General features: G+C 44.0%; 1 non-coding gene and 1 pseudogene across 1 annotated transcript; both read right to left on the bottom strand.

Moving 5' to 3' along the window:
• Positions 1-5,237: 5,237 nt before the first annotated feature.
• Positions 5,238-5,353, bottom strand: LOC115161690 (U5 spliceosomal RNA). Its single transcript, XR_003869382.1, has one exon. It is a non-coding gene; the product is annotated as a U5 spliceosomal RNA (small nuclear RNA).
• A 332-nt stretch (positions 5,354-5,685) lies between these two features.
• Positions 5,686-5,856, bottom strand: LOC115161607 (uncharacterized; annotated as a pseudogene).
• Between the last annotated feature and the right edge of the window lie 6,204 nt (positions 5,857-12,060).

The following is a 12,060-nucleotide window of genomic DNA, read 5'->3' as shown; positions in this document are numbered from 1 at the left end:
CACCACTAGAGGGATATCTACAACCACCAACTTACCGTCCGAAGACAAGGCCGAGTATAGCCCACAAAGATGTCTGCCACGGCACAACCCAAGGGGGGGGCGCCAACCCAGACAGGAAGACCACGTCAGTGGCTCAACCTACTCAAGTGACGCACCCCTCCCATGGACGGCATGGAAGAACACCAGTAAGTCAGTGACTCAGCCCCTGTAAAAGGGTTAGAGGCAGAGAATCCCAGTGGGAAGAGGGGAACCGACAAGGCAGAGACAGCAAGGGCGGTTCGTTGCTCCAGCCTTTCCGTTCACCTTCACACTCCTGGGCCAGACTATACTTAATCATAGGACCTACTGAAGAGATAAGTCTTCAGTAAAGACTTAAAGGTTGGGACTGAGTCTGCGTCTCTCACATGGGTAGGCAGACCATTCCATAAAAATGGAGCTCTATAGGAGAAAGCCCTACCTCCAGCCGTTTGCTTAGAAATTCTAGGGACAATTAGGAGGCCTGCGTCTTGTGACCGTAGCGTACGTGTAGGTATGTACGGCAGGACCAAATCAGAAAGATAGGTAGGAGCAAGCCCATGTAATGCTTTGTAGGTTAGCAGTAAAACCTTGAAATCAGCCCTTGCCTTAACAGGAAGCCAGTGTAGGGAAGCTAGCACTGGAGTAATATGATCAAACCTTTTGGTTCTAGTCAGGATTCTAGCAGCCGTATTTAGCACTAACTGAAGTTTGTTTAGTGCTTCCTCTGTACCACAGCAACTCTCGTGTTCCAGTTCAGTGTCGCGGAGCCGGAGGTCTCAAAATGGACCCCAAGAATCCTCAGGGCCCCATTACAGAGATACTTAACCTCGCCAAGTCATCTGTTAAAACCTCTTACATCTAGACGTTCTGCTAGCAGAACACCTGCTCCAATATCCAATGATAGGCGTGGCGCGAAAATCCGAAAACTCCTCGAAAATCCGAAAACTTCCATTTTTCAAACATATGACTTTTTTACACCATTTTAAAGACAAGACTCTCCTTTATCTAACCACACTGTCTGATTTCAAAAAGGCTTTACAGCGAAAGCAAAACATTAGATTATTTCAGCAGAGTACCCAGCCAGAAATAATCAGACACCCATTTTTCAAGCTAGCATATAATGGCACAAAAAACAAAACCACAGCTAAATGCAGTACTAACCTTTGATGATCTTCATCAGATGACACTCCTAGGACATTGTGTTATACAATACATGCATGTTTTGTTCAATCAAGTTCATATTTATATCAAAAACCAGCTTTTTACATTAGCATGTGACGTTCAGAACTAGCATTCCCACCGAACACTTCCGGTGAATTTACTAAATTACTCACGATAAACGTTCACAAAAAACATCATTATTTTAAGAATTATAGATACAGAACTCCTTTATGCAATCGCGGTGTCCAATTTTAAAATAGCTTTTCGGTGAAAGCACATTTTGCAATATTCTGAGTAGATAGCCCGGCCATCATGGCTAGCTTTTTTGACACCCACCAAGTTTGGTACTCACCAAACTCAGATTTACTATAAGAGAAATTGGATTACCTTTGCTGTTCTTCGTCAGAATGCACTCCCAGGACTTCTACTTCAATAACAAATGTTGGTTTGGTTCCAAATAATCCATAGTTATATCCAAATAGCGGCGTTTTGTTGTGCGTTCAAGACACTATCCGAAGGGTAAAAAAGGGTGACGCGCCCGGCGTGTTTCGTGACAAAAAAATTCAACATTTTCCATTACTGTACTTCGAAGCATGTCAAACGCTGTTTAAAATACATTTTTATGCAATTTTCGCATAAAAAAGCGATAATATTCCGACCGGGAAACCCTGTTTTCGTTCAAAGAAAAAATAAAAACATGCAGTCGTCTCTTGCACGCGCCCCCAGTCTCATTGTTCTCAGATCGACCACTATCCAAATGCACTACTGTTTTTCAGCCATGGCCTGCAAAGTCACCATTCAACGTTCTGGCGCCTTCTGAGAGCCTATGGGAGCGTTAGAAAATGTCACGTTGCAGCAGAGATCCTCTGTTTTGGATAGAGATGATCAAGAAGGACAAGAAATAGTCAGAGGGCGCTTCCTGTTTGGAATCTTCTCAGGTTTTGGCCTGCCAAATGAGTTCTGTTATACTCAGACACCATTCAAACAGTTATAGAAACTTTGGAGTGTTTTCTATCCAAAGCTAATAATTATATGCATATTCTAGTTTCTGGGCAGTAGTAATAATCAGATTAAATCGGGTACGTTTTTTATCCGGCCATGAAAATACTGCCCCCTATCCATAACAAGTTAAGGACCGCTTCCGACGCGTGGGTAAAGTCTCCAATTATGGCCAGAGACCTTAGCAGGCACGAGTCCTTGCACAAAAGCAAGGTGGTGTCATCGGCATACTGTGTCACCTTAACACGCAAACCGCCGCTCCCAGGGACCAGCAAGCCCTCCACCCCTACGTAAGCCCTAATGGCAGCCGCCAGGGGCTCCATATGGAGGACGAAAAGGAGTGCCAAGAGCGGGCATCCCTGCCTGACCCCTGAGGAGAGGCCAAACACGTCGCCCAGATTGCTGTTTATGCTCACCCGGCACCCGCTCCCACATACAAAATCTTGATCCACTTTTTAAAGCGATCACTAAACCCTCACTAAACCCTAACCTACCTAACACTCTGAACAGAAAAACCCTGCTGACGCAATCAAAAGCCTTGGCCTGATCAAGCGCCGCCACCATCAAAGGTAGACTTCTATCCTCAACCCAGGCGATGGAGTCCCTGATCAGTTGGAGATCCCACCTAATAGAACGGCCTTCCACCCCACACATTTGATCCTCACGGACAATGTAGGGAAGGGCTGTGCGCAAACGGTCTGCCATGACCTTAGCTAGTATCTTATAATCTACGCACAGCATGGTCAACGTCCGCCAGTTGCTAAGGTCGGCGGCGTCCCCTTTCTTGTAGAGGAGGGACAGCACGCCTACAGCCATCGACCTGCCCGCGACTCCAGTCTCGAACGGCCGTCAGGACTTCAAGGACCACCGGTCCAAGCATACCCCAAAACTTGAGGTAAAACTCAGCCGGCAGCCCATCCATCCCAGGCACCTTCCCTTTCCCCATCCTCTTGAGGGCGCTCTCCACCTCCTCTAGTGTTATCGGGGCTTTCATCGCTTTTCTAATGTCCTCCGGCACACGCCGGGACAAGTGTTCTAAGAACACGGTACCCTGCTCTTTTTCTACTACCCTCTCCTGGAAAACCCCCCGGAAATGGTCAGTTGCCACCCTGACCATCTGCTCCGGCTCCCTAACTACCCTACCCTGTCTATCCCTCACCCCATAAATAACCTGTGTTACCTGCTTTTCCCTAACTGATTTGAAAAATACTGCAGAGCAGGTCTCATTCTGCTCTATAAACTCAAGTGTGCACGCTGCAGGAAGGCACGGGCCTTCCGCTCGTGCACCTCCCTGAGCTGAGCCTTGAGGCTGGTAGCGCACTCAACGTCCATCGAAGTACCGAGGTTACTAGCCTCGTACTCGAGATTGAGTAAACGTTGGAGCTGCTCCACCTCCCTTCTCTCCTCTCTCCCCTTCCTCTTACAAAAACCAATAACAAATACCCTAATTCTTACCTTAACTACCTCCTACCATTCCAAAACCCCTCCGCACATTGGTCGGAGACCCTCAAGCCCCCGAAAAAAAACAGAGAAAGCATTGATAAAAGCCCGCTCCTCCAGGATATCCCTGTCGAGCTTCCAGTGTCCCCTACGAAAAGGCAGACAGGTGCCTTGACCTGAAGGAGAACCCCGTCGTGATCTGAGAAACACAGGCAGCAGACGCCCAGACAAAAGCCCCAAGGATTTGGGTAGAAATGCATAGTCCAGCCTCCGCTCGACGTTCATGGAGTGGCAGGCAAGGGCGAGATGGACCCCATTCCGCCGTCCTCATTTGTGAGACCCGGAGCTCCTCCACCATCGTCCCCTTCTCCTGGCCTCCTCTTCTCCTTCAAGCACTTTCCTCCGGCCATCCTTCCCCCAGCAGCCGCTGCCGCGTACGTTTGTTGCCTCGCTGGGAACTCTCAAAACAGGTGTTGTTCACTGCCACACCCATGACATTCTTTTGGTGCCGTATAATTTTTGGCCTCATGTTCCTCCGACATGCAAAACCTGCATTTTACCAGCTCACATGAGGCTGTTCCATGCCCGTACTCCCTGCATTTCCTGCAGAAAGGTGGCTGACGTGCATAGAACAGCATGCCTCTATCCGACCCTAATGAAAACACCACAGGGGGATGCAAAAAGCTCTCAAACCCACCCGGATCTTCCCTTAGGAGCACCTGGAATTGGTGGCTGCCATTCCAGAAGCCCAGCGATGTTACATCGCAGTAGCGACCCAAAAAAGCTGCCACCGCCATATCCGTCACGTGTGGATTATACATGTGTATATTTATTGTTCTGAAATTCCTTCTTGCCAGGCACACGATGTTGAAAAAGGACAAAGGTCTTTCCCCCTTTACCTTCTCAATTACTCCATCGCTCTTACTTTCCGTGTAGAAAGTTACATCGCATGCCTCCTCCACTGAGTTCCCCTGCGGGCACATCACATCTGGGACTTTCAGAGATAGCACCCCCATCAACACGGTCCTCACAAAGGTGTCCCTCGGCATCCTTACTTCTCCTTCTTGCTTCCATGCAAATCTTATTGTGTTCTTTAGTCCGGCATCGGAACCAACCCTGTGTTCCCACTACCCGCCATTTCGGTATGGCTGTAGTTTAAATTTGTTTTGATTATTTTGCGGCAAAAATCTAAAACTCTCTCACCGCCCTCCGGCCATCGGCTTTTAACTCAGCGAGCTTTGGGGCACTGCAGTACCAAGCTTGATCTGAGCCAAAAGGAATCGATAACCCACAAATTGACCCCTGTGCCCGGGGGTCTCGGCAGACCTCAGCGGTTTGGCAAAAGTTGGCTCCTCCCCACCCAATGCTTCCCTGGTGACAGGCGGATATTTTTTTTAAATGTCGCCTATGCGTCTTTAAGTCACTAGCTCTTTAAGCCTAGTGCGACTATTTGTTCAAAGCCCGGCAAACACGCCAGTCGTCGTCGGGCTTGAACTCAATTGCCCGAGCAACTACTTTGAGTGGAAAAATACACCGGTCGGTCAGCCGGCTTCAAGTCAAACGCCTGAGCAAAAAGTCTCGGCGTCATCTCTGTCAATTTCTCTTGAAACAAGATACCGGGCTCTGCCAGAAGCAAAGCCCTTCCAAAAATACGTGAACTCGTAAGTGTTCCTCTCCACGGAAGTCTTTAATAAAAGGCGAAAGGCTTGTGCGTAATGAAGAGAAACCAGAGTTGTATGGAAGTCAGAGGTCGGGGCCCGAGACACACACTGTGCACTCTAGGCCGGGTGCCCACGGGTGGTCCCCGAACCCACTCTTCCAAGTTTGAGGGCTGTGGGTAAAAAGTCAGACAGACAATCCAGGTGAAGTGATTGTATTTTTGGGGGGGGTCAAAAACACACACACACAATCCTTGCCAATGTTTTTAAAATGGAGGGAAAACGGGGGACCCCCATGAAGGGCGCTTCTCCCTTCTTTCAGTTTGGATGTTTCTTCTTTTTTCATTCCTTCTCTTCTGCTAGCTGTTCTACATATTGTGTATTTTTGTTGTCCTTGACAATGGGAGAAAAGTGTTGCACCGTTCCCAGAGGTACTGCAATACTGGGTCAATGCATGGAGCGGACGGAACAAGCCCCATTTCCGACTCCCTGTTCGAAAAATCCATTTAATATGTATCAGATATTAAACTGATAAGAACAGATTTTTATTTTTTTATTAATTCAAAAATTTACAATTTACTGTGACATTCTTTTTCCATCAATACTTTTCCAGTTTCATGCAAGTTTTACACTTCCCCAAATGCCTTTACAAAAGTCTTCCCCATGCACATATTTGTCCATTTCAATCACATTTCTTAACTAACATACAAACAAGTAAAAGGCATCTGCTGGTACCGTTGTATCTTTCTCCTTTTTACAGTTTTTCTCCATTGGTTTGGCTCATTTCTTGAAACAGAAATTACATTCTCAAAACTCTAAGATCATTTGGCAAAACAGTCTTACAGTTCAGCACAACACTATAGCTCACTTGCAAAAGCTCATATCTCTCCTAAAACTGTTCACTCATGCTTCAAAACTAAATTCCTTTCCCATGTAAAGAGTCAGTGCCACGAAAATGGCAAAGATCCTTCTCAATTGCTTTGTCTCATTTCTTGAAACAGACCGGACGTTCTCAACACTCTTGGTGCTTTAACCAAAACTAAATTTCCTTCTCATTTAAACAGTCAGTGCCCCCAAAATGCTTCGTCCCTTTAGCATTGTGTAAGCACTGCAAGTCAAAATGTTTAGATGTTTTGTCACTATGGCAGAGGACCATTGAAATATCCCTCATGTCCACCTTTCAGTCTTAGCCCAGTCCTTCATTGACAATGGTTACTGTACTGTTTTTTGTCCAGCTGACAGAATACAATTGTGTATAAAACTGAAAAAAAGAAATAGGATTTTAGGGTAAGAGTAGCCTCCAAGGTTTGACATCACACATTGCACTCATACTGCCAAGGAAATTGTAACCATTATCATTCACACACATAAAGTAACTTCCATACATCAGAGTAAAAATAAAATGTATACAGCATAATATACTGTAATATAAACACACAAACAAAAAACAATAAATTGTATGCAGCCTACAGTGCTGTAAATAAAGCTGGAGTTTCACAACTAACAGTTCTTCACTGGTCGCTGTCCTTACCCTCCCTCTCCTGGCCACCATCCTCACCCTCCTGACCATCCACACGCTGCTGTCTGTCTGGCCACATATTCTCGTCCACATCACAGCGTATATTCTCCCTTGCGATGCAACGAGGGAAGAAACGGTGTGCATGTCGCAACCATCCCCTACACTGATCTCCTGTAATATCCTCACACGCAGCGTCCATTGCATGGAGCAGGGACCTCTGATCTTGAGCCCGATGCTCATATACTCTCCACCTCCAAGCGGAGAAATACTCCTCAATAGGATTGAGGAAAGGAGAGTAAGGTGGTAGGAACACCATGACCATCCTTGGATGAGTAGTGAACCAGGCCCTGATGAGCGGGCCACGGTGGAAATTCACATTGTCCCATACAATGACATATTGTGGTAGGTGAGGCCCTACGAGACCTCTCTCATTTTCAGGGATCAAATCAAAATGAAGGCGGTCCAAGAAGATGAGGAGCTTCTGTGTATTGTATGGGCCAAGACTGGGGATGTGAGTAGCCACACCATTCTCAGATATGGCAGCACACATAGTTATATTTCCCCCTCGCTGGCCTGGGACATCCGCTGTGGCCCGGTGGCCAATAATATTACGGCCACGTCTTCGGCCCTTGGCCAGGTTGAAGCCAGCTTCATCCACAAACACGAGGATGTGATGGGTCTCGTTTCCTTCCAATGCCATTATTCTCTACAATGCGTAAAAAAAGAAAAAATCTAATCAGTCATACAGAAGAGTCATACACATAGGAATGTTCTATGTTCTCCACAAGTTCAATATACTACTGGCCACTACTCCAGTGGTTCCAAACCTGGGGTACATGTACCCCTATGCAGAGTACAGGGGGTATTTGACAGAAAGGGGAGGGGGGAAATCATCAATGACTAGACTTACTGAAACGTTACAGTAAAACCCACAGTATTAGATTTACATGGGAGGCACTAATTGCAGCTCTTTGACCCCTTTTCTTATATTATTCAAAATAAGGATTATAATGATAATTGCATCATACAGTAAGCTGCAGTTTTTAGGCAAAATGTTGAAGTCAGATAAATCAAATACTTCCATACCTGGATACACAAATCAGGTAAAGTGAGTACTGAAGCCAAACAAGTTTGGGAACCACTGCTTAATTGTAAAAAGGTTATAATGATGGACAACCAGTAACTGACTTACATGTACATACTGGTACCGCAGCTCTTTCACTCTATCAGAGTTCCTCTCAAATGGTACCCTGTAAATTTGCTTCATTGTCATCTGATGCTTCTTCAATATCCGGTCTATTGAGGAGTTGCTTATAGAGTTGACATTTTGGAATATGGCATTGTCTTGTAGGATTGCAGCGCGGATCTGTCTCAATGTGATGGCATGATTTGCCATCACCATGTTACAGATCTCTTGTTCTTGTTGTTCATTGAGAAGTTTTCCTCTGCCACCCGTGCAAGGTTGTCGTCCAATCCTAGATATAGAAGTCAAAGGACAACACTCCATTCGTAATGTATACCTTATGTATTCCTTACAGAATGAGTTACCTATGTAATTGTATTGTTGTTTTACTTACAGTAACTTTACCACAATTCTAATGCATCACTGCACAGTGACTGGAATACTACTGTAAACTGTATCATCAATACTGTAGAAAATAAACTATTCCATAGTTTTTTTCTCCAATGTTTTTCTTGTCATTTTTAGTATCATTACATACCATTGAGGTAAGATATTACTGTAGGCCTATCACACACACACACACACATACACACACACACACACACACTAAATGAATAGGTAAATGTGTAAATAAATATATTTCTTGCTCTATGCACAGTGTCCTGTCCTATACAACATATAATTCCATCATTGACTGACTACATACCTGTTTTCCTTGCGAAAGGTTTGGATGATGGAGGAGACTGTTGAGCGAGGCACATTAGGCTGCACTCGGCGACCTGCCTCCGCCATTGTGAGGCCATGGTTGATGAGATGGTCTATAATTGTGGCCCGAATTTCATCCGGGACAGCATGGTGTCTTCGTGCTCCTCGGCCTCTTCCCCCTATTCCATCACCACGCACCCTTACTCCTTCTCCTCCTCCTCTTCTTCTTCCTCTTCCTCGAGCAGGCAGTTGCCCTTGTTCATTTACTTGGCCAGGTGCCTCCATGTTCAGAAATTGTACTGGTCCTGCATGGTCAAGCTCTTTACATACATGTTTGGCAGCATTCACAGTCATGGACAGCACCTGTCAGGTAACTAAACATACTGTTTGATTGGTCATCTGAGATGTGTGAAACTCCTCCTTCGTTAGTCAAGTTCTAGTTTCACCTGACTGTCAATTGCTGTAATAAATTTATCAAATGTTCCAAGGGATTCATATATGGTATTCATGGTATTATGTTCTTGACAAATTTTGACAATTGAACAGACTATTGTGCATGTGATGACTTGTACAACGAAATGGCGCTGACACATTTTGGAGCGAACAACCATTAGACTGAGAATCATCAGTTTAGATTGATAAGATCTATTCACTTGGAAATTGTGCTAAATGTAGGCTACATGTACTTAATCATTTGCAAAGATGTACTGAGACATTGAGACATGTACTTAGTCATTTGCAATAATGATTGAGAAATTCAATTCTGTTGTGAACAATTGCCAAGTGGTTTGGAGGTTTGTCCATGTAGTTTTGAGAATGTAATTTCTGTTTCAAGAAATGAGCCAAACCAATGGAGAAAAACTGTAATACACACTTATTTTTTCCCACAGTACCAGCTTCCCCAAACTGATAATACTCCACACTGCTCTAAACTCTTTCTTTGACAATGTTAGGATCTCCTCTCCATACACAATATTCTTACCATTCAAAACAATCTTGTTGCAGACCATGTTAATGAAAGGTGCGCACTTTCCCCAGAAATCTTTTGCAAAGCCACACTCCCAGAATACGTGCATTACTGTTTTGCTTTTTTTACACCTGGGGCACTCTGCGTTCACCGCACAGTTGTGTCTATACATCCTCTCCTTTACGGCCAACCTATTTAAAGGACACAGCCATCCCAAATCCTTGCACTCATTATCCATCCATTTTGGTTGTATCCCCTCCCAATTAACTGCTTTCAGATCAGCCTCATCTCTGCTCCCAATTTTTCATTATTTCATACATTTTCCTGTGGTCTAATAAGACCTCTCTTTCCATTTCCTTTGTGTATTTTCAGAAATGATATGGCCTGCGTGTAGTACTCAGGTTTTACCTCTGCATTCGGAACCCTGTTGTCCCAAGGTAACATCCCTCTTAAAGTAGACCCGAACCACAACCTAACAAAGAAAAATGATTTATGCTGTATTCCTTTCAACAAAGTTTTACACATCTGATTGAGGAAAAGACAATCCAGTTTCACCGACAAACATGGGATGTCCCTCCCTCCCTTTGATACTTTCCCATACATCATCTCTCTCTTTACGCTTTCATATGAGCCACCCCATATAAATGAAAATATCAACCTTGTCACAACAATTTTACTCCTGGCATTGATTGGGAACACCAGTGCCAGGTAAATTAAAGTTGGTAATATATCCGTTTTTATTGCCATAATCTTTCCGCTGATCGTTAACCTTCTGCTTTTCCACATATTGAGTTTTACCTTTACTTTTTCAATCTTTCCTTCCCAATTTTCTTTTATCCCGTCCCTTTGAAAGAAATACACCCCTAATATTTTTAACCCATCCTTACAGACAGTTATGCCTCCCTTGCCCTCTGTTCTCCCTTCCCAGGCGCCACAGTACATCATAGAAGACTTCCCCAAATTAATTTTTGACCCCACTGCTTCTCCATAAGTTTTCAACAGTACGATCGCCCTGTCTATCGCCCGGTCAGAGCATAGGAACAAAGTAGTGTCGTCTGCATACTGGGCAATTCTAACCCTTTCTCCGTTACTCCCTGGGATATGCACCCCGTCTATACCTTTATCGTTCCTTATCAGATTAGCTAGTGGTTCAGCAAATAGCACATACAGTAGTGGTGACATTGGGCACCCCTGTCTCACCCCACCTTCTTGAAGTACCGGTTTGCACTCTACTGTATGCTTTATTATACATTGTCTTAATCCAATTAACAAAAATTGTGCCACAATTCATTCTTTCTAGAATTGAGAACAGGAAGTCATGGCTGTCCCTGTCGAAAGCCTTCTCCTGATCAACGTTCAACACACACAAAGGTAGGTTTCTGTCTTTGGCCCAAACGATCACATCCCTGGTTAACTGTAGGTTGTGTGTTGCGGACCTATTCATAACCCCGCATGTCTGATCTTCATTAACCAGGCTAAGCATCACCTCTTTCAGTCTATTTGTTATTACTTTCCCCAAAATTTTGTTGTCCACATTTAGCAAAGTAATGGGCCTCCATTTTTTTAATAGCTCTTTTTCTCCCTTCTTGTATATTAAGCTTACTACACCAGACCTCATAGATTCCGGCATCATCCCATCGACCAAGATCTCTCTATACACCTCCAGTAAGTCCTCACCTAGGATTCCCCAAAAACGACAGTAAAATTCTTTTGGTAATCCATCACATCCCGGGAGTTTTATCAGCTTTCAGAGATTTCAATGCCTCCTCTATTTCCTTTTTGGATACTTCTCTTTCTAAATTTGTTCTTTCTTCATTATTTAGCTTTTTGCTTATATTATTTAATAATTCCTTCGCTCTTGCGTTATTATCCACTTCTCTTTTCTTAAATAAAGCTTGATAGAACTCCTGAGCATGCGTCATTATATCTTCCTTTTTTTGTGACTTTCCCCCTACCTGTGTCTAATTCGGAGATTGCACACCTTCTCTGTTTTTCTTTAATACTTTGAAAAAAAAACTTGGAACATTTTTCATCTTGTTCTTTTTCTGTTATTTTGGCCAAAAATGCAAAGTTCTTGACCTTTGTTTCAATGTTATGCTCTACTTTCTTTTGGATGTTTCTGTATTCCTCCCCACACACCTGCTTACCTTCGTTTATTTCAGAATGTATAGCCTGTAATTCATCTTGCAGTTCTTTCTCAAGATGCCGCTCTTCCTTTTTTTTCCTTTTGCTATAAATTTGACAAAAATACCTTATTTTGATTTTTACCGCCTCCCACCATTCAGCTGTATTTTTAAATGCCCATTTCATATCCCTCCATGAATTATAAAAGGTCGTAAACTCAGCTCTAAATTCCGCACACTCCAACTCCTTCATGTTTAACTTCCAAAATCCTCTTCCTATCTCCACC

This window comes from Salmo trutta, chromosome 24 (genome assembly GCF_901001165.1).
Source record: "Salmo trutta chromosome 24, fSalTru1.1, whole genome shotgun sequence".
Lineage (NCBI taxonomy): Eukaryota > Metazoa > Chordata > Actinopteri > Salmoniformes > Salmonidae > Salmo > Salmo trutta.
Note: the sequence above shows the minus strand (reverse complement) of the source record. Positions and strands in the feature narration are given on the sequence as shown.